The sequence below is a fragment of the Stenella coeruleoalba genome, assembly GCF_951394435.1.
Source record: "Stenella coeruleoalba genome assembly, chromosome: 7".
NCBI lineage: Eukaryota > Metazoa > Chordata > Mammalia > Artiodactyla > Delphinidae > Stenella > Stenella coeruleoalba.
This window is the reverse complement of record NC_137153.1, coordinates 49,149,665-49,173,887: the sequence shown is the minus strand read 5'-3', so window position 1 is coordinate 49,173,887 and position 24,223 is coordinate 49,149,665. Positions and strand designations below refer to the sequence as shown.

At 36.4% G+C, this 24,223-nt stretch overlaps 1 protein-coding gene across 7 annotated transcripts in view; it reads right to left on the bottom strand.

The window, feature by feature from the left end:
- The window catches only part of CAAP1 (caspase activity and apoptosis inhibitor 1), a 1,159,962-nt gene that overhangs the window by 439,305 nt on the left and 696,434 nt on the right, over positions 1-24,223 (bottom strand). For all 7 annotated transcript variants that reach the window (XR_013829209.1, XR_013829210.1, XR_013829211.1 and 4 more), the window contains one exon: positions 22,708-23,165. The gene's annotated coding sequence lies outside the window, so the exon portion shown is untranslated. The remainder of the gene's footprint in view (positions 1-22,707; positions 23,166-24,223) is intronic.

The window sequence follows — 24,223 nt, the reverse complement described above, 5'->3', positions numbered from 1 at the left end:
TTAATAGATATCTACAGGATATTCCATCCAAAAACAGCAGAATGCACATTCTTTTCAAGTGCACGTGGAATGATATCCAGGATAGACCACATGCTAGGTCACAAAACAAGTCTCAACAAATTTAAGAGAACAGAAATTTCATCAAGGATTTTTTCCACCCACAATTGTATGAAACTAGAAATCAATTACAGGAAGACAAAGGGAAAAACACAAATACAGAGAGAGTAAACAACATGTTATGAAAAAAACAATGGGTCAATGAAGAAATCAAAGAGGAAATCAGAAAACACCTCAATACAAATGAAAATTAAAACATAACTTTACAAAATCTATGGGACATATCAGAAGGAATTCTAAGAGAGAAGTTTATAGTGAAACAGGCCTACCTCAAGAAACAAGAAAAATCACAAACATAAAAGCTTTTGTACAGCAAAGGAAACCATTAACAAAATGAAAAGGAAACCTACCAAGCAGGAGAAGATATTTACAAATAATATGCCTGATATGGAGTTAATATTCAAAATGTACAAAAAACACATATAACTCAATGTCTTAAAAACAAACAACCAAATTAAAAAATGAGAAGATTGGAATAGACATTTTTTTGCAAAGAAGATATATAGATGTCCAACAGGCACATGAAAAGATTTTCAACATCACTAATCATCAGACAAATGCGAATCAAAACAACAATGAGATATCCCCTCATGCCTATCAGAATGGCTATCACCAAAAAATTTACAAATAACAAGTGTTAGTGAGGATGTGGATAAAAGGGAACCCTAGTACACTGTTGGTGGGAATGTAAATTGTGGCAACCACTATGAAAAATATTATGGTTCCTCAAAAAACTAAAACTAGAACTACCATATGATCCAGCAATTCTGCTCCTGGGTATATACATGAATAAAATGAAAGCACAAATTTCAAAAGATATATAAGCACTCTAATGTTCATACCATCATTATTTAAAATAGCTAAAATATGGAAGCAGTCTAAGTGTCCATCAACAGATGATTGAGTAAAGAAGACACACACGGAGTATTACTCAGGCATCAAAAAAATGAAATTCTGTCATTTTCAAAAACATGGATGGACTTATAGGGCATTATGCTTATTGAAATAAGTCAGCCACAGAAAGGCAAATACTCTACATTATCAGTTATATGTGGAATCTTAAAAGTAAAACAAACGAATGAATATAACAAACAGAAATAGACTCACAGATATAGAGAACAAACTAGTGGTTACCAGTGGGGAGAGGGAAGGTGTACGGGCATGAAGGGACTGAGAGGTACAAACTACTATGTATAAAAAAATTAGCTACGAGGATATACTGTACAGCACAGGGAAACAGCCAATATTTTACAATAACTTTAAATGGAGTATAGTCTATAAAAATACTGAACCACTATGTTGTATACCTGAAAACAATATAATATTGTAAATCAACCATACTACAATTAAAAAAATAAATTTTAAAAAAGTAAGCAAATATCTCTCTTCAAAAGTCTGTAACGGAGTATAGTAGGAAATGAGAGTATTTCAGCTTTTCTCCCACAGTTGATGAAACAAGAAAAGAAGAGAAGGTCTTCTACATGTACTTTGCAGGTAGAAGAAACAACTTGGGTTTTACAAAAGCACAAATCAAGAGGTCCAACATTTGGTCTGATTTTATGGACAACAGGAAGCAAATCCTGGAGTGCCTTGATCAATGACTCAAAAGTTTCTTTTTACAAAGGACCAAATTTTTCACTTAGCAGGCATAATGCAGTATTAAAATGCAAATATTCCTCCGAAGATAACTCTAGGACTTAATTGTCTACCAATATTTAATGCATAAATATACATATGCTATTTGGATGGATTCCAACATGACACTTAAATCTTTCTACAATGTACCCAGTATTGTCCTCATACAGACATTGCTTTAAATCATTAATATCAGATTCATTCTTGAAGCCAGGTTTTAGGGAGGATTTGGGAAAAGGAAAAAATAAAATGACACAAGAAACACGAAAGTATTTACAGAGTGTTTGGATAAGATGAAGAGTAAGAACAGCATACAAAAGGGAAATTAGGATTTTTTTTCTTATTGCCCTCTTTTGCTCTCACTACTGGACCCAATTTAAGGAATTTTAGACTATATTTCAGAAGAATGGAGCAATATTAACTCTTTTAATCTGCTTGGGTGTTGTGTAGTAAATTAAGACCAAAATTACCAAATAGGATGCTATCTCATTACCTCACTAGGGCATAGGTGTCTATTAAAATATACGAGTAAAATAGTTAAAATAGTTTGAACACCATAGTTACATGCGAAAAACCTGTGTAGAAAATCCCCCCAACACCAGTATGATTATTATGTAAGATTTTATACACATAGAATCAAACCTGTAATTACTCTGTAACTTCACACCGCCCTCAAACCAGTGCTTTAAATTTTTCTTAATTTCTGAAATACCCATTACCACTTCTAGCCTTCTCACTTACCTTTTATTTGTGAAGAACATTTACTCTGAGTCTTACCCTCATATATTTCTTGGTGCTTTTGGGGAAATCAATGTTCAGTACCATTTCAATTACTATAGCACAATATTTAAAGAGGATGAAATTATGCATTGCTGTCGTTTCATGAGTCTTACTAGAATGGCTGTAAGTTTGGGGTCTTTCAATAATTCCCATGGTGTTCCATCTATGGGAAGAATGTGATTCAGGTTTAAGACTTGATTATAGCCCCATAAGATAAATTTACTTTACTTTATTGCTCTTCACTGGATGACTGGTAAGCTCAGACATGCCAATTCCCCTTCTTGAATATGAACAATGAATGTGTATGTGTGTTTGACTACTCAGAAAAAAAGATAATAGTTCTCCAAATTGCCTTTAAAGTCCTTGGGGTATTATATTTCTATTTGAGAATACTTGAAGAGATTGGAAATCATCATGTTTGAATAACTGTTTCTTAATTATGTTACCAATTAAAATATTAGCAGACTTTTTTGAGTTAAACTAATATTTTCTCTATTAAATGCACACTAAAAGTATTCTATATTTACTCTGTTGTTATGATAATGCAATCATTGTATTAATTGCATGACAGTCTAGAGGATATGTAGACATGTTTCTGATTAATCGTCAACATTTTCACATTTCTCCCAAAGCATTTTAACATAATATGATTATGACTGTTTTTTGGACCTCATTAGGCAGAAAAGTTCCTTCTTCATTTTTTCTTTCCTCAAGTAATGGCTTTCTTTTTTTTACAGTGGTTTTAATAATGATCAGTAATTTACTGGACACCAATAACTAGTAACTACACCAAACATATTAGCCCTAATTAGCCCTAAAAACCAGAAATAAGTTGTTTTAGATGATAAAGCCAGCGTTAATATTGATCACCATGCTGATTAGTCCTAGTAGTAAAAGTAGACAATTTGATCAACAGCAATTAGTTTTGGCTTTTTACCCCCTGTAATCACCCAGATTCATTTCAGCATAGTGTTAAAATCAATGTATTTTCTATGCTTTAGATTGTCAATTATTTCTTTCATCACCCAAATGAATCCTGGCCTCTGGCCTATACATTTATAGCAGTCCAAGCACTACTGACTGCATCTTATAATAATCTACTGGTTTGGTTAGTTTAGGAATTAAGCAATGTAAGGGCAAAGGTCTCATAAAAATATCACTGAATTAATTCCAAAGCTTTAGGAGTTCCCCAAGTCTAAGCCCTCTTCAACGAATCAGCTGTCACAATGCATAACAACCATGATCATCAAAATCATAATGTAACTCTGATTCTATTCCAAATAAACTGTAATCAAATATTCTAAATTCAGTATATAGCTGACCATTGAACAACATGAGGTTTGGGGCGCTGACTCTTGAACAGTGGAAAATCCGCCTATTATTTATAGCCAGCCCTCAGTATCTGCGGTTCCACATCCTCAAATTCAACCAACCGCAGACTGTATAGTACCGTAGAATTTACTTTTGAAAAAAAGTAAATATGTAAGTGGACCAGCACTGTTCAAACCCACGTTGTTGAAGGGTCAGTTCATAAACTGAAAGAGGTTAAAACTCTCCTTTTCGTCTTTTCTCAGTAGACAGTGAACACAAATTTATATACAGTTATGATATTACCATTTCATATAAAAACTTTCATACTTAATAGGCATGTATATCTTATGTATTTACATCAGTAAAATAAAACAGTTGTCAGTTTCCTCCTGCTTGGACCCTTTGATTACTTCTGCCTGAAAAGCCTTCACCCATACTGTCAACCTGGAAAATATCTCCTTGTTTGTCAAGAATCAGCTCATCCATCACATTTTCTGGGTCATGATCCTGAAGTAACAAGTTTGGACCAGCAAGTGCTGTAGGTAATATGTGCAAGGTATTCAAAGGTTGGTGAAACTCCAGTCTTGCTCCTAAGAAGATCACCTCACACTGCCTGAGTTTGGGTGAGCTTCAGCAAGTTACTTATATTGTCCATACTTCAGTATCCTCAATTTAGAAGGTGAATAAAATACTACCTATTGTAGAGGATTGTTTTCGACACCACTTAAGAATATACGTAAATCGTTTCAAAGAAGGCCTAATACATAGTGGGTGTTCAATAAATGTTTGGTATTAATAATATAATCATAAAATCAATGCATAAATATCTTTAAGGGAAAATATTAAATGTACAAAAAGAAAAGTACAAAGGAATTACAATGAGGATTCAAACATGAGAAAAGACTGTACTAATCAGTAATCAGTAAAGGTTCTATCGCTGCATATAATGTGAGCTACCTGTAATTAGCATTAGTTAATATTAAAAGACTCTATTTCCCTCTTGAATACATTTCTCAAAGTATCTTCTTCAGCTCTTTTACTGAAGCATCCTGGGGTAGGCCAAGTCACTGGCCAGCAACATTTGCTATTCTTTGTAAAATAAGTTATCACATTCATCATTGCAATAAAGAACTATGTCTATTCCAGCACCATTATCTTCCCTCAGCAGCTGATTAAAATGTATTCTATTTTGTCATTCATGAATTTTTCTACATATTAGTGGTCAATTGTGGCAAAGACTGTTGCAAGTAACAAATAATTTATTATCAAACTATGTGTATAGATGAAACCAAAGTCAGACATTTTCTTGAAGCTGCTTGGATTGAATGACTCACCAGGGTTCAAAGTTTACACCCATTTATTCTTAAGGGTTACTCTGTGAAGAAAAATCCAGGCAATATTTTGCAAATCTACTCTAAGATATGTTCACTTTTTGAAAGATAAATTATTTCCCCCATATTTTCTATTACTATCCAGATAGCACTTGGGGAGGGAAGCTTTTAAATAATGATAAAACTAACACTTTAGGGCTTCCCTGGTGGCGTAGTGGTTGGGAGTCCGCCTGCCGATGCAGGGGACGCGGGTTCGTGCCCCGGCCCGGGAGGATCCCACATGCCGCGGATCGGCTGGGACCGTGAGCCATGGCCGCTGGGCCTGCGCGTCCGGAGCCTGTGCTCTGCGACGGGAGAGGCCACAGCAGTGAGAGGCCCACCTACTGCAAAAAAAAAAAAAAAAAAAAACACTAACACTTTATGATCTATACTTGTGAATTCTTTACCATAGCCCAGTGCAATGCATGCTTTAGGCCCTGAAAGTTTTCTGTTCTGTCCCTGATTCTGATCTTTGCATCCATTTAAATCTTTTTCCAGACTTCACTGAATTAAGGTATTTAAACAGGACTGATGTTAAGTACTAAATGAGAAAAGTACTATAAAGTTAAGGAGCCCAGTCAAATGAGTTTGAAAAATAAAGATAGATGGCAACTATTAGAGAGTCTTCTGCACTTGAACCACACTGTTCATCCTTATGTTTTGTTTGATAACTGGCTCATTTTCAGACGTACATATGCTTTGGGAGGTAAATATAATATGCTAAACATGCTGTATATACTTGGACTATGGACTTATATTGGTTCTAGGCCTTCTCAGCGAAAAAAGCCAGAGTGTGTATGCACCCCACCCCCTGCCCACCAACACACAGGTGAGAATAAACTGATACAGACTTGGAACAATACATTATGTTAGATCTTACATACAGTTTTCTATACTGAGAATTCTCTCTTCTAGGTTAAAAAGTACAATATAATTAAATTTTTGTGATTATTCATTTGATGTATCTATCCCCTGTTGTGTGTTGAATTTGTCTCCCAAAAGATGTTGAAGTCCTAACTTCCAGTATCTATGAATGTGACTTTATTCTGAAATAAGTCTTTGCAGATGATCAAGTTAAGATGAGATCATCAGGGTGGGCCTAATCCAATATGACTGTGTCCTTAAAAGAAAATTGAAATTTAGATACAGAGATAGACACACAAAGAAGGAAGATGATATGAAGCCACAAGGAGAAGCCTACCTACAAGTCAATGAATGCCTGAGGCTACCAGAGTCAGAAAACACAGTCTCCTTCACAGCCCTCAGAAGAAACCTACCATGCTGACATCTTGATTTCAGACTTCTAGTCTCCAGAAATGTGAGACAATAAATTTTTGTCATTTAAGACACTCAGTTTGTGGTACTTTGTTATGGCAGCTCTAGAAAACTAATACATCCCACAATACAAAAAACCACAACGGATTTGAAATTTCAATATTAAGATGACTATCACCCTTATGATTCCTGAAATAGTTACAATTTTTGTATACACTATGCCTATTTTACCCCCATTTCATAATGGCTCATGATTTCTACATCATAACAAACACATGACCATACATACTATATTCTCTCCTGATTTTCATTCAGTCTTAGTTTTATAATTATATGTTTGATATTCATGACCTATACTTAAGTATTTGTCTATCATTTTAGTTGTCTGAAGCTTATTATCTAGTAGATTCTTTAGGAAGAGATTATTAGGAAAATATTTCTTAATTCATTTAATTTAGATAATTCTTTGATCCCCTTGCACTTAAAAACAGGTTTTGCTGGATATGAAATCCTTGGCTCAAATTTTCTTTCCTTGAACCTCATTTCTTCTGGCATAAAGTGCTGCTGTCGACAAGCCTGAATGTTATCTAACTTTTTTCCTTCATAAGTTACTTTCTCTTTTTGCCCAGGTGTCCAAAGGATTTTTTTTTCTATGACTTTAAACTCCATTTATTTTACTGGTTATTTACTAGGACATCTCTTGATGTCGATCATTCTGGGTCAATATTCTCAAGTATGTGGCATGCTTTTTTCTAACGTGTGTGTGTGCATATTTATACATATTTATATGTTTTGGGAAAATATTCATAAAGGAAACTATTTAGTTTTGGTTATAGTTCCTTGCTTTAGGGTTCTTCTAATATTCCTATTATGCTTATGATGGACCTTCTCAGACTATCTTCAATATTTTCCATTTTCTCTAACCTTTGCCTATTTGTCAAAAAATAAATCAATTGACCTTATACGTGTGAGTCTACTTGAAGTCTATCTGCTCTTGTATCCTTGATCCAATACAAACTGTCTTGATTTTTGTATCTTTACAGTAAGCTTTAAAATCAGTTATGGCAAGTTGGCAACTTTGTTCCCCTTTTTCAGAGGTATTTTGGGTGTTTTAGTTATCTTACTTTTCCAACACATTTCCAAATAAGCTCATCTGTATCTATAAAAAAGCCTCCTCGGATATTTATTGCAATTGTGTTGAATTTGAAGAACAATCTGGAGCTGAATGACACTTTTAACAATTTTGACTCATGAATATGATAACTCTTCAGTTATTTAGACATTCTTCGATTTCTCTGAGCAAAATTTTGTAGTTTTCAGGTCTTGTAAATAATTTGCTAAATTTATTCCTAATTACTTTAGTTTTTATTCTACTGGAATTGATCTCTTAAAATTTTAACTCCAACTATTGCTAGCATAAAGAAATCTAACTGAATTTTCTGTATTGACCTGTATCCTGTGATCTTGATAAATTAACTTTTTAATTATTTAATTTCCAACAAAGGAAACCATAAGCAAAACAAAAAAGCAACCTAAGTGTCTATCAATAGATGGATGGATAAAGAAGATGTGGTATATACACACGATGGACTATTACTCAGCCATAAAAAAGAATTATGGATGGACCTAGAGATTATCATATTAAGTGAAGAAAGCCAGACAGAGAAAGACAAATATTATATGATATCACTTATATGTGGAATCTAAAAAAATTAGACAAATGAACTTATTTACAAAACAGAAATATACTCATATACATAGAAAACAAATTTATTGTTACCAAAGGGGGAAGGTGGGGGAGGGATAGATTAGAAGTTTGGGAAAATATACATACTACCATATATAAAATAGATAACCAACAAGGACCTACTGTACAGCATGGGGAAATATACTCAATATCTTGTAATAACCTATAATGGAAGAGAATATAAAAAAGGATATATTTATATATATGTATAACTAACTTTGCTGTATATCTGAAACAACATTGTAAATCAACTATATTTCAATAAAAAATCAAGAAGATTCAGTGTAAATATATACAATGGAATATTACTCAACCATATAAAAGAATGATATCTTGCTACTTGGGACAACATGGATGGACCTACAGCATATTATGCTAAGTGAAATAAGACAGAGAAAGATGAATACTGTGTGATTTCACTTATATGTGCAATTTAGAAAACAAAACAAATGAACAAACATAACAAAACAGAAACAGAATCATAGGTACAGTGAACTAACAGGTGGTTGCCAGTGGGGAGAGGAGGTGGAAGTATGAGTGAAATAGGTCAGGAAAATTAAGAGGTACGAACTTCCAGTTGTAAAATAAGTGAATCACAGAGATGAAAATGTACAGTGTGGGAAATACAGTCATTAATAATGTAATATCTTTGTATGGTGAGAGATGGCAAATTAGACTTATCATGGTGATTATTTTGTAACACAGACATACTGAATCACTATATTGTACATCAGGAACTAACACAGTGTTGTAGGTCAATTATCCTGCAAACAAACAAACAATCTAAGTCACAGAAAGAGAGATCAGATTTGTAGGTACAAGGGGTTGTGGGGAAGGGGGTATTAGATGAAGGTAATTAAAAGGAACGGATTTTCAGTTTAAGATAAGTAAGTACTAGGGATGTAATGTACAACATGATTAATATAACTAACATTGCTGTATGTTAGATATGAAAGCTGTTAAGAGAGTAAATCCTAAAAGTTCTCATCACAAGGAAAAAATACTTTGTTTTTCTTTTATTTTGTATCTGTATGAGATGATGGCACGCGGGCTTCAGTAGTTGTGGCTCGCGGGCTGTAGAGCGCAGGCTCAGTAGTTGTGGCGCACGGGCTTCCGCCGCTCCGCAGCACGTGGGATCTTCCCGGACCAGGGCTCGAACCCATGTCCCCTGCATCGGCAGGCGGATTTCCAAGCACTGTGCCACCAGGGAAGTGACGCACTCCACAATTGATTCCTTTTTCCTTCCTCCAGCCAGTAAGAGGAAGGGATTCTTCTCTGATATTTACTATGGCAATTTGGTCAGGCTCTTAGAGATCAATCTCACAATATTCTGGGGTCCCCAGGACTGGGTTCCCCTGAAGTTTTTCACTCTCAGAGTTGTCCGCACAGAGACTCCAGCAATTCGTCAATTACAGTGCAGGTTTTCCTACCCTAGCACTGGTTCTCTGGGTAGTTAGTGCTCATGTGTCTCTGTCCGGTAAGCCATGGCTACCTGTATTCACCTGTCGGACCCTAATCTTCACGATAGCAACTTGCCCTGTGATCTCTCCTCTCATAGATCCAGGAAGAGTTGATTTTTTCAGTCTGTTCAGCTTTACACTTGTTATTCGGACAGAGTGGCACTTCCAAATTCCATACATGTGGAACTAGAAACTGGAAGTCGGTTTTCAGGAATCAGAGACACCAGGATGCTTCAGCCCCTTTAAATCTCACCAGTGTCCTATGCAATCACTCATTATGGATGAGCAAATCTCATTCTTTTACTTTCGGACCCAAAATTCACCTACTACGATTTCCATTGAATTATCTATTACCTATTTTTCAGATCTCCTGTTCTCAAGTCCTGCACAGATTCTAATATCATCACCTAGGTCACGGAACTATCTTCAGCTGCTTGTAATGTGTAATACGGCGTGGGGATAGCATGTCACATACTTTGGTTGCAATGTTGTCCATGCGTTGTTAGTCTTAATATTTTTACACGGGAATTTGGAGAGATTTAAAATCTGTATTGTTACTGCCACCACATCCCCAGAGTCCTCCAAACAAATACACTTTTGAGAGTGAAAGGTGACGGTATTATAAATTAGTCTGTGCCAAAAGGCAGAAGAGCTGCTCTAGTCAAACTGAAATGTTTGCCCATTCTACCTATAATCTATGGATAAAATAAATAATCCTTAGCTCAGTACACAATGTCGTTAAAGATTTGTACCTACTTCCTTCTTCATTACATTGCCTTCACTCATTCATACACACTCTATTCATTAGAATGACCTACGTGCAGTTTCTCTAATAAGCAGTTTCTTTTCTGAATTGCACCAAATTAATTGAAAGATTAACAGAGATATTTCAGCATGATCCACTATCTCTGAGAGATCCTGTACTAGTCCTAAGATGCTTAGGAAGGCTTTCTGACTGTCACTTTTTCCAAGTTTCAGTGCTAATCATGGAACTGAATCTTAAGTATTGGTGAAGGTGGGAGAAGTGTTACAGCGTTAATTCACTGTCACTTGCTTTTGCTGGGCTTAAGACACCAAACTTCAGCCTCTCCAAATTATGTCATGGCGTGTATCTTCAGACCAAAAGCTGAGCTCATGTGACTTCATGATTTCAGGAGTGGAAATAAACTTGTTTCTGTATCTTTAACCATTTAGTGTGGGTTAGCTAAATTTGTTATTCATCATATTTAGATGTTTAAAAGTAGAGGCTTATTTATTAGGAAATTCAATGGGAAAGTAGAAAGTAATAGCATCCATCACTCATATTATCTAATCCCCTACTTTAGTTCCAAAAGCAAGATACGTTTATACTGTGGGAGACTCCACTGGCAAAGGATATTAGTGACTTCTCTTGGACAATATCTTGCCCAAGAGAACAACAGCTTAGCCTCTCTACCTCTTGTAGCTTGGTGAAGGGGATAAGTCCAAGGAGTTGACCTTCAGGGCATGAATTAAAACATAGGACATACTTCCTTCAAGCCAAGTCTATGATTATTGCTCAGTTGCTTCATACAGCTTTTGTTGTGTTTCTGTCTTCATAAAGAGGCTATTCTTACCATTGATCCTTCTTATCTAAAGATTGTGCATAAGTCATAATTCATTTAAAGTTAGTTTATCCACTCCTAAGACTAGTTTATTATTTAAAAATATCTAAATCTTATTTAGTGAAGTAGAGTTAGTAAGACCTGAAGCAAAATAAGGAAGCATTTACTAAAGAGAATGAGAGTTTACCTGCTTCCTTTATTTAAAGGGAACATTCTAAGTCTCAACATTTTAACATTTTGATGATTATTTTATTTCCCATGGCAAAATAATAAAAATATTATTTACAAAATCCATCTATACTCTCATGTATATACATCAATATTTTCTGTAAATTCCATTCCATTTAAGATCCTTTAACCACTTTCCATCTACTCCTTCAAAATTTTTAATAACAGTTTCTTTCTCATCCACCATGATTCTGCTAATTTTCAGTGTTCTGTTTGTCCTTAGCACTTTGTACATACATCTGTGAACCCTTGTGATAAAGTGGTTCGATCAGATTTTTTCTTGTTCTCCCAACTAGGCTCTCACTTCCTTGTGGACACAGGCTATACCTACTCATCTTTAGATTTTCCAAGTATAGCACAGTTGTCAGACATATAGGCAGAATTCAATACACAAGCACTCATTTTATGAATATTGCTAAATTGTACATATATATACAAATAGTACATTATATCAACCAGGATCTATTCAGGGGAACTGAAGCCTTAGCAGACATTTCAGCAGAAAGAAATTTAATATAGAAATTTGGTCCCATAGGTGCTGAAAAGCTAAAAGAGCATAAAAGAAACACTGAGTAAAACCAAAGATAGTAATTGCAGAAAGTAACTATCATCTACATTGCTTGGGAAACAAAAAGGAAGAGGTGAAATTGCTGACATTTAGAAGCTCAAAGAACAAACTCTAGAGACAACTCCTGCTTAGACCTCTGAGGTGGAGGTACTACCTTTGGGAGGGTATGCTAGGGTTATCTCTCGGAGCCCTGAAAGAGCCTGAAGATAACTACTTCTGCCAAAGCATTGCTGACAATGCTTGAGGAAAAGAACAGGGAGAAGGTCCTTCTGCCCTTCTCCTGCCTTTCAATCTCTATCTGGTGTCTCCTATTGACCAAACCTACCACAAGCCATTTGGCAAGAAGTCTAAGAAATGTAGTTTGTAGGGTCCCAGCATCACAAATCAGGGTCTAGAAATGCAGGTGTGGATTTTAAGACAATAGGAAAGCAATTGGTATACCTGATTTGGTCAGAATTTGAGTTTTTTTGAGCACAGTTTAGGTGCAAGGGAAGGAAAAAGAACTCTGATTTTTCAAATATCTACCAAGCACCAGATATCATTTTAAGTTCTAAAATATGAATCATTCAACAAGTAATTATTGGGCACATACTATTTCCAGCCACTGCAAAGACCCTTCAAGTGCAATGGTGAAAAGATAGGCATTATCCATTCTTTCATGGAATTCAAAGACTTGAAAGAAAAATAGGCAAATAACGGTGTGATTATGATAACATGTGCACCTATCTAACTTAAGTCATGTAGCCACCTTGAAAGAGTCAGAAAAGGAAACGAAGGATAAAGAAGTCATTCAATTTTTCCAGGGTCGTAGATACCAAGTGGCACAGACAAGATCTGAATCTAGAGCCGTAGGCCTCTGAGACTCACGTCTTTCCTCAGGACACCGCTCTTCTTGCTAGGTGAGAGAAGTATGGAGTGGCAGCTTATCTGTTGCTACTGCCAAGTTCTGCAAGCTCACATAAGGAAAAACTAAGCAATAAGTTATTTGATTTAACTTTTTTTAGCTTCCTCCAAAATGGAAAATAAATACCTTATGTGGATATCCATGCCAAGGGAAAATTCATTTTCATTAGTCTTATCAAAGTTCTTACATTCTACATCTGTACAGCCACATTAGATTCTGCTTTCTTGCACTTGTGGCTAACTACACAATTATCCTGTTGATCAGTGGTTTAGGAAAAACTTTTTATATGATCCTTTCATATGATTCCCTGAAAAAACATGGTGCCAGAATTTCAACTTCACCAAGAAGCATTGCTAGGGGCTATGAATATTCTCTTTCGTGCTCTATCCATGAATTTGAGGGTTCTGTTTGCTTTTGTCATTTGAAAACCTCATCTCTTTCTGGCGAATGCCTAGTAGATGTATGAACTAAGTCTCTCGGAAAAGAAAGCAGAGTTCATTAGGGCTGAAAGGAATCTTTAATGATTCAAACCATTTTATTTACTCATAAAGAAACTGTGACACTGGAGAAGCTGATTTATCTCAGTCTCCTATTATAAGTCTGTTAGGGGAGAAAAATCTATGATGTCTTGGGAGTGTGACTACAGATATAAGCCCTTTCCACAATATCATATAAGTTAAATATATTCAGTTCTTTGCAACAGAAAAACAATTGAATGAGCTAGTGCAAAACATTTAATAATGCTTAGAGACTTCAGTAATGAGATAAAGTTTAGAAATTACTTGGGACCTAGGAAGTAACGGCCAGGGATCTCACTACTTAAAGGGGATGACCTGAACCAGAGAATTTGAGTTGGAAATAGAAAGTCAAGGTTAATCTTTTAAACTGGAGAATTCAACTGGGTTGAGATTACAGGATAACATTTTGGCAGTTTTGGGAAAGCCGTGGAAATGTAAGCAGCCTCTTGACCTTAGAGCCTCGTTATATTTTAACCCCTAACCTTTACACTAAATTCCAAGACCCTTAGGCTTCTGCATATTTTCCAAGATCTTTGCTCAGCCTTGCTTACCACACTGATTCTTTTCTTAGTTTAAGGGAAGGGAAATGGTGAGTATGTGATTAAAGGATAAAGACCTTTTCTCCATCAGTCTTATGACTAGGCCACATGACCAAGATAGCATCAGAAAAGGAAAAGAGTGGAGCCAGCTAGTTTGCACACAGTGGAAAAATGATGAAGACTCTGACCCTTTCCCCAAATGATTAGCTGCTGTTATGTTCCCCCTTTTTTCCTTAAAGACTGTCATGGTGGAGCAGAATCTTTAGAGCTGGTTCTTGGACATGAGTCCACCTTCTCCCCAGGTTGCCAGCCTCCTAAATAAAGCAATCTTCTTTTCCAACCAACATTTGTCTCTTGAGTACTAGCTTTCAAGCCATGAGCAGCCAAACCTGAGTTTGGTAACAGAAGCAAAGGAAATTCACACCAGCATCTTGGTATGGAAGTCTGGTACATGAAAAAGAGGCTGAGAATGTTGTGAAGAGATGGATGTGGTCAGAGTAGAATCTTTTGATGGGTTCTGTATATCTTGATGTGAGATCTTCATGAAAAGAGATAAGATGAAGTTTTGCTCCTAGAAGTTACTTTAACTATTCAGTGCTATATCAACCAGTAGCATGAAGTTGCTTAATATTTCTTCTTTGCATTTCCAAGTCGTGTTTGAGTAGACATGGAATAAAGTTCTTCCGTTACGGAGATGATAGTTATCTGGCATAAACAAACACATACTAAGCTTATGTCATAAATAAGTTATAATAGGCTAAAAATGGACCAAAGAAGGAAGCAGAAGCCCACTGCGAGTCCTCTTTCTGAGTAGAGTGATGATCTCTACAAGGGGAGTCCATCTGTTCTACTGATGTTCTGAATTAAGCCATACTTAAAGAGTATCTTTCCTTGCTCTTGTTTTTAATTAGAGAGAGCTAAGTTTCAATCCCAGATCCTACATTAAACTAAGGTGACTTTAAGGAAGTTACCTAATTTCTCTGAGTCTTTCTCTCTTTCTCTTTACAATTGAAATATTTGATTAAGGTTTTCAAAGATTTCCTATGATATTTATTGAGAAATTTGAGATGAAATCCCTAAATCAGTGGCTGGAATAGTATAGAAATTTGACACACCAACACTGCTGAAGAAGTTTGTTTTGATCTGACTCAAAAGATAAGTATGCAGGTATTTTGCTTTCTAATGTTCAACATAGTTCAATCTTTTAGTATACCATCTATTCTCTTGTTTACACAAAAAATGGGAGAAATCATAAATAGCTCTCATTATGAAAAGAACAGATGAAAAAGTATTATCAGAAAAGGAAGGAGATAAGATGAAGACTGTAGTGGAGATTCACCATGGTAATACTTTGCACATCAATTAGCTTTGATTTGTTCCTTATTGCTTCCCTAAGGGTATAGTTCTTATCTGATGCATGAAGTCAAACCAAAGAAAGGGCATTTTCTTTTTCTTTCTCTTTTTTTTTTTGGAAACCTTGGGAAGTCATTTTATTGGGGAAAAGCTTAAATTATAGGTGGTGTATTTCCTCTACAATGAAAAGAAAGGGCATTTTCATGACTCACATCATGAGAATTTATAAATGAGAGGAAAAAAAAAAAAAACCATATAGTTCTCCAGTGACAGATTTACTTTCCTCCCAAGAGAAGAAAATGAATTGAGTTTTATCCATTCATTCTTTTATATAATATTTTGTATTCTGGAGATCTAACAAAAGCCAAAAATAAAATAGACACATACCTGACTTATGAAGCTTATAGTCTAGTGTAGAGAAATAATCAAATAAAATCACACAAATATATAAACTGTAATGAGTCCTACCAGGAAAAAGTATAGTAAATGTTGACAAAATACATCTGGAGAATCTGAGTAAGTCCAAAGATCAGAATGACTCCCATGAGGAAAAGACAAATTGGCCGACATGTGAGACATGGAGAGGGGTTAACTAGGTCAAAGGGTGGGGAGAGAACTCCTGTATTGGGGGCTTAAGTTAACAGAGAACATGGGACATGTGAGGAATCACATGAGACCACTGAGCTGGAACACAGAAAAAGAAGAGCGCAGAAGCAAAATACAATCCAGGGAATGAAGAAAGAAGCCAGATAATTTAAAGCATGGAGGTCCTGGCAAAGATTTTGTTTCTTACATTAATTCTTGAAGGGCTTTACATAGGAGAGACATTATTGAAATTGCATTTTTAAATGCTAACTCTGACTACTCCTAAACAATTAACTGGAGGGAGAGAGAAGTCGTTGCCCGGAGAAGAATGGTGAGGCTCTTGTAGTTGGCTCAGTAAAGAGATGTGGTAGCTTAAACTAGGCTGATAATGAAAATGGAAAGAAGTAAATGGATTCAAGAGTTATAAAACAGGTTTATTTGCTTAAATTTGTTGGTGGACTAGATATGGGGAACGAGATGGTGAGGACAGCCAAGCACTGACTCGGGTCAGAAGAAGGAAGAAAGAAAAAGTAACCCTAAGTATGATAGTACCACTGTAAGTTGACATCACACTCTGACTTCCTTCCACATGTCCTGGTTCTTCCAAGAAATCCTTACTGAGAGGGAGTAAAAGAAAGTACACGTAAACAAGCAAGGCACGGCCCTAGTAGACTGCCCTTCAGCGTTTTCTTCCACTAGATGGAAAGGTTATATGTGTGGAAAATTTGATGCTGTGGATAATTTTGTGAGTATGTGGATGCAGTTTATGGTAGCTTGCCTCCACGATTTCCCCCAAAGACCCTCACTCCCTTTTATAACATGGTCATATAGTCCCTCCCACACTCACAGAGGGCTGGCACCCATGTGACCAACAGAATATGGTGGAAGTGATGTGTTTCTTCAACTAATATTTATTGAACATACAGTATGTACCAGGCACTCTTAAAAGCCCTTAGGAATCAATAGTGAAATACTCAGTGAGTCAGTAAGGGTAGAAGAAGAAACAGTAACATTTCATATTTTATTATGTGACAATTATAATGAAGGTATACATTGCTGAGGAAAACTGTAAAATTCTATGTGATCTTTAATACAAATAATATTTGTAGTCCACATCCAGCATAATGCTCTGAACTTAGTAGGTACTGTAAATGTTGTATTGGATTGATTTAACAATAGAGACTTTTCTATATTTATAACTTAATCAAAATAGGATTAAAAACAGGATGATTCTGTTCTACGTTGAATACTTGGCTTTGCATACTGCACTTCATTCACTTATGGCCTATGAAGCCATAACTATTTCACACCTAAATAGAATAAATGCAAGCCAGCCTGTACCTCTTATCTCAGGTTGATGACAGCACATTAGAACAGCAGTTAGTTTGGAACTAATCAAGTATTTGTTCATATTTGAGCACAGATCACCCCTATCAGGCATTATTATGTTTGTTTTCCAAGGACTATTATTTGTTGACATGAACTTTTCTGAAAAAGGACAAGAATGATGATGGCAATTAGCATCGAGTAGGGGAATCAATAAAGGTATCTCTCTCTCTCTCTCTCTCTTTCACACACACACACACACACACACACACACGGCTTTTAAAATCTCACTAAAAGATTGCATTAACAAATAAACCATAAATATTCTACATAGGTAAATCTGAGCAAGCTACAAAGCTACAGTAATCAAGACAGTATGGTACTGGCACAAAAACAGAAATATAGATCAATGGAACAGGATAGAAAGCCCAGAGATAAACCCACACACACATGGTCACCTTATCTTTGATAAAGGAGGCAATAATACACAGTGGAGAAAAGACAGCCTCTTCAATAAGTGGTGCTGGGAAAACTGGACAGGTACATGTAAAAGTATAAGATTAGTTCACTCCCTAACACCATACACAAAAATAAGCTCAAAATGGATTAAAGACCTAAATGTAAGGCCAGAAACTATCAAACTCTTAGAGGAAAACATAGGCAGAACGCTCTATGACATAAATCACAGCAAGATCCTTGTTGACCCACCTCCTAGAGAAAGGGAAATAAAACCAAAAATAAACAAATGGGTCCTAATGAAACTTAAAAGCTTATGCACAGCAAAGGAAACCATAAACAAGACCAAAAGACAACCCTCAGAATGGGAGAATATATTTGCAAATGAAGCAACTGACAAAGGATTAATCTCCAAAATATACAAGCAGCTCATGCAGCTCAATATCAGAAAAACAAACAACCCAATCCAAAAATGGGCAGAAGACCTAAATAGACATTTCTCCAAAGAAGATATACCGATTGCCAACAAACACATGAAAGAATGCTCAACATCATTAATCATTAGAGAGATGCAAATCAAAATTACAATGAGATATCATCTCACACCAGTCAAAATGGCCATCATCAAAAAATCTACAAACAATAAATGCTGGAGAGGGTGTGGAGAAAAGGGAACCCTCTTGCACTGTTGGTGGGAATGTAAATTGATACAGCCACTATGGAGAACAGTATGGAGGTTCCTTAAAAAACTACAAATAGAACTACTGTACGACCCAGCAATCCCACTACTGGGCATATACCCTGAGAAAACCATAATTCACAAAGAGTCATGTACCAAAATGTTCATTGCAGCTCTATTTACAGTAGCCAGGACATGGAAGCAACCTAAGTGTCCATAAACAGATGAATGGATAAAGAAGATGTGGCACATATATACAATGGAATATTACTCAGCCATAAAAAGAAACGAAATTGAGTTATTTGTAGTGAGGCGGATGGACCTAGAGTCTGTCATACAGAGTGAAGTAAGTCAGAAAGAGAAAAACAAATACCGTATGCTAACACGTATATATGGAATCTAAGAAAAAAAAAAAAAAGGTCATGAAGTACCTAGGGGTAAGATGGGAATAAAGACACAGACCTACTAGAGCACGGACTTGAGGATATGGGGATAGGGAAGGGTAAGCTGTGACAAAGTCAGAGAGTGGCATGGACATATATACACTACCAAACGTAAAATAGATAGCTAGTGGGAAGCAGCCACATAGCACAGGGAGATCAGCTCGGTGCTTTGTGACCACCTAGAGGGGTGGGATAGGGAGGGTGGGAGGGAGGGAGACGCAAGAGGGAAGAGATATGGGAACATATGTATATGTATAACTGATTCACTTTGTTATAAAGCAGAAACTAACACACCATTGGAAAGCAATTATACGCCAATAAAGATGTTAAAAAAAAAAAAAAAGGAATTCCAGCCATGACAGCAGTAATTTGCTAGCAGTTTAATTTCCACATTACATGTATGTATTTCCATCTATGTATGTATGTATGTATTTAAACTATAGGTTTACCGTTGTTATTAAATAACGTTTGTAACCCTAAAAAAAACAATAATAATCTGAGCAAGCTAAACTGATTTCCTTAAATATATATCAAACTTAAAGGCTGATGGAATATGCTGGACCCAATTTTACCAGTCAGTTCTAGCTTGGGAAATTAAACACAATTTGTACACAAAATACGCTTCATAGGATAAACCATAAGAAGGACAAGAAACCTAGAGTAGCAATGACTTGCAAAATGTTAAGTGGCTGGAAAAATAATGGAAGCAAAATTAATCTGTCCTTATTTTTAAGCAGTTAATAATGATCTGCATGAAGAGGCAGACAGGAATGTTTTAAATTAGGCATCAAATGGACAGTGAATTGAATGAGAATAAGGTGATATTAACAAATAATGGAAAGGTACCACTGGCTAATATATGGAATAACAACTCATCATGGAATCATAGACGTGAACCCTTTGTGTATGTGCAAGTAACCATGCCATACATGCTGCAATCTCTAGAGGGAGTGCGCAGACTGTGAGGAAGAATCCAGCAGAAAAAGTTAGCCAAAACATAATTTTTTAAGGCATTTTAAGTTAGAAAACAGCAGAATCTTGATACTGGTGAGGGTCCTGAGAACATCTCAAACATTCAAAAAGCGCCTAACTTTCTCATAAAATGCAGTAGAACAAGGCTTCTCTGGAGTTCACGAGTAAAGAGCGAATGCCACTCTGAGATGCAAAGAGTAGCCACATTCCCTCCTTCATTCACTAAGGACACACGCTCTAAATCTAGGGCCCATGACTCTAATTAGTGACTCAGTGAAGTGACAAATTATATATAACCATATGTCATGCACCTTTGGGGTCATATACAAATAGTTTTACGAGTGAATCTTCAAAGTCACATTACAATTTTCTGGTGTGCTTATTAAAATGCAAATTTCTAGGTTCAGGGACTCTATATTTTAACAAGCACCCTATATTATTTGGCTACAAGTATCCTTCAGCCTACACAAGAGGTTAATATTAAGTGTGCCATTATAAGGGGATACACTATATCTTGATCCAAGACAGCAAATAGAAAGATACGGTACCTCCAAGGATAACAGATTAGCAATTAAATTACATGTGAGCCGAAAACAAAAATAACATGTTGTACAATCAAGGCATTCCTGAAGGTTTTGGTGTAAATATAAGACAAGAAAAAGGACAGACCGACGGCCTCTCAAGTTTCTTTCTATGTCAGGATTTTCGTAATGGTAGCGATTATCCTGTAAGACAGTTCAAATTCTGTTGTTTTACCCTTTCAACTGAAAAGCAAAAATGCTTCATAGTGTAATATAAGAAACCATCCTTTTTTAGCTGAAGAACAAGTAATAATTATAGTTCTACAGATTGAGTGGTAGGATTTCATCAATTACAAAAACCAAACAGCCTGACTTGTGATGACAGAGCGCGTAAACAAATCAACATACAGTTTTTGTTGTATGGACTATTCTTTAAAAGATATATCGAGTAGGTACTTAGATAAATGTCTTTTATTTTGTGGCTCCTCCAGTGGAACTGTTTCTGTTGTTAAAGAATATAAGCTTCACCAGCATTGCCTCCTGCACTGCCTACCTTGCTTCTCAATAGCAGAGAGAAATCTGCTGTAACTTTGGGACTCAGTGGAAAATGAAGAAGCATTAACTACACTGGAGTAGATTATAACAATGTATAATCTCAATAGTTCTGCAGTATATGTGATTAAATCACAGTTACAACTGAGCAAAAGAAACCAAAGTAGGAAGAAATAAAATAAGGCCGAAATCTCTTAATATAAGACTGAGAAGACTCGCAGCTCAAAGCATACAATTTAATTGAAGAAAAGCAGTGTATTCTTTTAACACAACCTCACTTTGCTCATACCACTGTTTTAGGGAATGCTTTGATTGCAACACTATGTTAGCTAGGGCTGTTTTATCTTTCACCTTATAGAAATGATCCACCATAGCGATTCCCATTAGGCTGTTTGTCTAAAGATAGTACCAGCTGGAGGTGAAGCATTTCAAACCTGCTACTTCAGCTCATAGTAAGGTTGACCTGTGAGTGAGGTCTTTCTCACTGCTCTTCCCACAGAGCAGGCAGACTGAGTACCAGCCAAACAGCCAGAATCAGAACAGGATCCCAAGGCACTAATGCTAGCCTAAGTTATGCTGCTTATGTACTCCTGGAGTAGCAGGAGATGGAGGGACATGTCCAAGTCATCTAGGGAGAGGTCAAAGTTTCAAACACCAAGTGCCGAGGTCAAAGGCAGAATCTGAAGTGTAAGAAAGTGAAGATATTGGGTACTTTCATTAACAGAGTGACTTTATCATTTCACTCTATCACCCCTTAGGAATTATAGGTATCAGTTAGAGGTCGAAGAACAAACTAAATTTTCTGAGTCCAGTTTAAAGACAACTTGTTAGCTATAGTATTCTCCCAGGGTTGGAAAGAAGCTTGATCATAAGGTCACTCACTAATCAGTCGTCTACACTCTAGAAAGCAGAGTCTTCATTGCTTTCCCAGAGCATCTTTTAGAATTAAAAATGATGTCTGTGGTTAACCTGGCATACCATCTTCAGTGACTCATATATTTTTTTTAAAGTTGAAATACCAGGGTGTTCTAGCTGACTCAACTTAGGATCAAGATATTTAGTGGGAATCGAATGGAAAATCTGCTCTGAGATTCCTTAATGAACTTAATGAAAGGAACATAGATAGTAAAATCAGAATTTAGTCAGTTACTCTTGCTGTGACAAGGCTTACACTTAAAACCACACCATTTTATTCTCCATGCTTTCTGATTCTCATTCAAAAGTATTATGCAAAATAGAAAATAATAAAACAGAACAAGATTAAGATACTAGTCTATGCATGATAAGAGATCAAACTGTAAAAAAAGAGACAGCTATGGTCAAGCACAGAAATTTATCCAAATATCAAATAACATTAAAAAATCAAACAAAGCCTTTCATCTGAATTTTTAGAATTCCTTAAAGCAGTAATTGTCCCGTATCAGAAACCGAGAAGTCTCACAAAGGAGTAATTTTAAGTAGCCAGCATTGCATATAAAGCTCCTGTCAACCTTAAGATTATAGATCAAAAACTAGAGGCAGGGGGAGGTTTTCCAGGTATTTCAGGAGACTATGGAGTTTCATGGAAAAAGCACTGTTCTCTAGAGCTCTGGACTGTTTTTTAGTTGTTTCAGCTCAGGTAAGCTCCTCTGAGCTTCAGGGTTTTTTTCATCCAAAAGGCAGAAATTATAAGAACCACTAACATATTTTTAGACCAATGTCGTGAAGGTGTAAGAGAAAAGTAAGGTATATAAAAGTGCTATAAAACTGAAAAGCACTGCACGAATATAAGCTGTTATTACTTACCTGAGGAGACAGTCATATTTTCTGTGTCCTGCAGAACTCCTGCTGTTATTATCAAACGGTCTGGCTCCGATGACATCTTTGTTCTTCTAGTCATCACCTTCTTATCCTTTGACCACTTTATCCTTAGTCTGTCCACACAAGCAAATGTCATCCTCATTGGCACGCCTTCACAAACTAGTTAGGCTTCACAAGCCAAAATATACCAGTAGGTGATTCTATGAGAGGCTTATGTTTCTCTTGGAAAGTGATCTTGTCTCTGGTGGCTTCTGAGATACTGTGTCTTGTTGCTGGCTGGACTCCATGGTACACAGGAAACCTAAAGGTTGAGTTGGATCCTTCTCTGCCCCTCGATCAGTTCCACAGTCACAGACGTCTCTTCTGACCCCCAGCCAGCCATCTCAAAGTGACTGCCCAGAATCAAAAGATATTCCACAGAGAGGCGTTGAAAAATTCAGTTTCTGTGAGGAAAAAACAATATTAGAGAATCAATTTTCTATGTCAATAATAACTCCAACTTCTTGAGCACCTTCGGTGGGCCAGTCACTGTGATATTACACATGAGGCAGGATAATAATTTAAAGTATTAATTTAGGTGTTTCTTTCCCTGCATTTTGCCCCTTTTAATGCTCACTTCTTCCAATCTTCATTCAAGGGATGAGGACAGAATTTTTCTTTGCTTTCTTCAAAAAGTTTGGGGAAGAGTGACTTGTATTCTGAATTTCCTCACCCACTAAACAAATAATGCTGGATGCTCCTGAGAGAAACATGGGAAAAGGGTATTTGTACATATAGACCAAACATCTAGGAGAAGCAGGGTACTCTCCATACCTTTGTCAGTAAAACATTTTCTTTGGCTTGAGTAAGAAGCAAAGGAAGAGAGAAAACTCCATGGATCCTGAGAGCAAAGAACACCTATTCCCTGGTTTTCAGCAACAAAAGACAACAGGGCTAGAGGAAAGGGCACCTGGTATATGGGCCTCTAGAGAATGTCACCAAATACTCTACACTCAAGCTGGGCAATGAAGAGAGAATTAGAGAGCCCCGGGGTCTGAAAGGGCCATGCACACTGAGGCACTGGACGTCTCCAAGGCCACCTGGGTTAACCTATGACCTCAGACAACAGCTAACTCTCCCACCAAGACCAAACAGCCAAAAATTTTACCACTGTATGATATTCTTAAACAGTGGATATTGCTCCCTAAAGAAAGGGAGAATAAAATTTCAGCTACAAATGGAATTGAGTTATCTTTGTATCTCTACTAGCCCAACAGAAGAAGGGTTCAGAGTCAGAAATTACCAGTTAAAGAAAATGAAGAAAGCTTGTTTTCTTCCACCCCTGGATTTATGGGTCTAGATTAATTCACACTACATATTTAATGCCTCAATGAATCCCTATTACAGCATTATACATTAGGAATTACTCTTTCCCTTGCTATACATGAGAAGACCTAGATAGAGAATTTTAAGTAGCTTCTCAAGATAGCACAGCTGGTTTATGATGGTGCTGGGCTTTAGC